The sequence below is a fragment of the Labrus mixtus genome, chromosome 1, assembly GCF_963584025.1.
Source record: "Labrus mixtus chromosome 1, fLabMix1.1, whole genome shotgun sequence".
NCBI lineage: Eukaryota > Metazoa > Chordata > Actinopteri > Labriformes > Labridae > Labrus > Labrus mixtus.
The window spans coordinates 835,698-838,197 of record NC_083612.1 but is presented as its reverse complement, the minus strand read 5'-3'; the positions used below and the strand labels follow the sequence as shown (position 1 = coordinate 838,197).

At 52.9% G+C, this 2,500-nt stretch overlaps 1 protein-coding gene and 1 long non-coding RNA gene across 7 annotated transcripts in view; both read left to right on the top strand.

Moving 5' to 3' along the window:
• The window catches only part of LOC132978994 (kinesin-like protein KIF13B), a 74,452-nt gene extending 73,827 nt beyond the window's left edge, over positions 1-625 (top strand). For 2 of the 3 annotated variants that reach the window (XM_061044427.1, XM_061044420.1), the window contains one exon: positions 1-625. This exon is cut by the window's left edge and continues 779 nt beyond it. The gene's annotated coding sequence lies outside the window, so the exon portion shown is untranslated. The other variant, XM_061044436.1, reaches the window with a different exon arrangement.
• An 81-nt stretch (positions 626-706) lies between these two features.
• Positions 707-2,500, top strand: part of LOC132979565 (uncharacterized) — a 3,146-nt gene continuing 1,352 nt past the window's right edge. The window contains exons 1-2 of one of the 4 annotated variants that reach the window (XR_009674063.1): positions 707-1,557; positions 1,635-2,500. The exon at positions 1,635-2,500 is cut by the window's right edge and continues 1,352 nt beyond it. This is a non-coding gene — a long non-coding RNA (uncharacterized LOC132979565). Of the gene's footprint in view, positions 1,573-1,614 lie in introns of all 4 variants that reach the window. The other 3 variants (XR_009674062.1, XR_009674064.1, XR_009674061.1) reach the window with 3 other exon arrangements.

Sequence of the window (2,500 nt, the reverse complement as noted above, 5' to 3'; positions counted from 1 at the left end):
TGCGTGATCTTTATAAACGAGGAGGAAGATGAAATACGCTTTTTTTAGGAACCTCGATAAAGTAGAAAAAAAAAAAAAGCTCCGAGCACGCCGGTCATATCGAGATTTTCACCTGTGATGTCTTTGCATCCCTGGATACGACACGATACCCTTCTGAGACTCCAAGTCCCAGAATCCCCTGCTCCAGCTGCAACTCTCCTGAGCTCTCCTGGTCTCATCTGCAAACGGGACACTTTGACTCTCTGTCCTGGACCCGTGTCCTCCTGGACTCATACCCTCTTGGACTCATGTCCTCCTGGACTCGTACCCTCCTGGACTCATATCCTCCTGGACTCGTACCCTCTTGGACCCGTGTCCTCCTGGACTCGTACCCTCCTGGACTCATGTCCTCCTGGACTCGTACCCTCCTGGACTCGTACCCTCCTGGACTCGTACCCTCCTGGACTCATATCCTCCTGGACTCGTACCCTCTTGGACCCGTATCCTCCTGGACTCGTACCCTCCTGAACTCGTGTCCTCCTGGACTCGTACCCTCTTGGACCCGTGTCCTCCTGGACTCATATCCTCCTGGACTCATACCCTCCTGGACCCGTGTCCTCCTGGACCCGTGTCCTCCTCCTGGACTCATGTCCTCCTCCTGGACTCATATCCTACTGGACTCATGTCCTCCTCCTGGACTCATGTCCTCCTGGACTCGTACCCTCCTGGACTCATGTCCTCCTCCTGGACTCATGTCCTCCTGGACTCATGTCCTCCTGGACTCGTACCCTCCTGGACTCATGTCCTCCTCCTGGACTCGTACCCTCCTGGACTCATGTCCTCCTCCTGGACTCGTTTTGTCTTTCAGATAAATCCTCCCAGAATGTGCCTTCAACTTGGTTTAGTTTGTTTGTTTATATTTAATTTGTTGTGTTTTTTGTTGAAGCCTTGAGCTAAGTGAGAGGTGATCTCAGGGAAGGACGAGGTGTGTGTGTGTGTGTGTGTGTGTGTGTGTGTGTGTGTGTGTGTGTGTGTGTGTGTGTGTGTGTGTGTGTGTGTGTGTGTGTGTGTGTGTGTGTGTGTGTGTGTGTGTGTGTGTGTGTGTGTGTGTGTGTGTGTGTGTGTGTGTGTGTGTGTGTGTGTGTGTGTGTGTGTGTGTGTGTGTGTGTGTGTGTGTGTGTGTGTGTGTGTGTGTGTGTGTGGGGTACAGTGTTGTCCTTTGTGTAAAGTTTTTATCACCGTCGTCATGTTGATGTTAAAATTGTAAATGTGTGAGCAGAAGTAGTGGGAGGCTTTAAAAGTCCATTTTGCACTCGGGACACTGGATCAGGACATGTGTTAGCGGGACGTGTGTTAGCAGGACGTGTGTTAGTGGGACGTGTGTTAGCAGGACGTGTGTTAGCGGGACGTGTGTTAGCGGGACAGGAGGTGTGTTAGCGGGACGTGTGTTAGCGGGACAGGAGGTGTGTTAGCGGGACGTGTGTTAGCGGGACAGGAGGTGTGTTAGCGGGACGTGTGTTAGCGGGACAGGAGGTGTGTTAGCGGGACGTGTGTTGACAGGAGGGGTGTTAGCGGGACGTGTGTTAGCGGGACGTGTGTTGACAGGTGTGTTAGCGGGACGTGTGTTGACAGGAGGTGTGTTAGCGGGATAGGAGGTGTGTTAGCGGGACAGGAGGTGTGTTAGCGGGACGTGTGTTGACAGGACGTGTGTTAGCGGGACGTGTGTTAGCAGGACAGGAGGTGTGTTAGCGGGACGTGTGTTGACAGGACGTGTGTTAGCGGGACGTGTGTTAGCGGGACGTGTGTTGACAGGACGTGTGTTAGCGGGACGTGTGCGTGGTCTCCATCTGAGTGGAGCTTCTATGAAGACTGTATGATGGACATGTGGCCACCAGGAGGCGCTGTTTAGAGAAGATCTTGTGTACGTGTTGACAGCACGGCTTCGTTCGTCCGTCACACGATTATTAGAGAGGTAAACGTCTGAGGGTTAGGGGTCATGATGGGTTAGGGGTCATGATGGGTTAGGGGTCATGATGGGTTAGGGGTCATGATGGGAGATGACGGCTCGAGAGCCTGACCCACTTTATTAACGACCATAAGAAACGCTAATGCACGTGTCGGAGCGTCTTTCTGCTAAACGAGACGGAGGTTATTGTAAAGCGTTTGAGTCGTTACAGCGGGAGGCGATGGTTTCATGATTCCACCTTCTGTTCTACTAAAGTGAAGCCAAAACGCCCCGTGACGGACGCCGACGTCTGCGCTGACTAAAACACAAACCCTCCTGTTCAAAGGAGCTGCTCTGCCGTTGTCTCGTCTTTCTGCCATCATATTGTTTCTGTGATGGCGTTATAACGGCGTCCCAGTCTGTGACTTCACGTTACGTTCTGGCGTTGTAGAAGCGCTGTTCTCCCCCGCTGGCTCAGCTAATCCCGCCTCTCCTCTGTAACGCCTCTGAAGACAGTTCAGAGGGGGGGTCACTTTGCCCCGCCTCCACGACATTCAGATTGAAGGCGAGACGTCC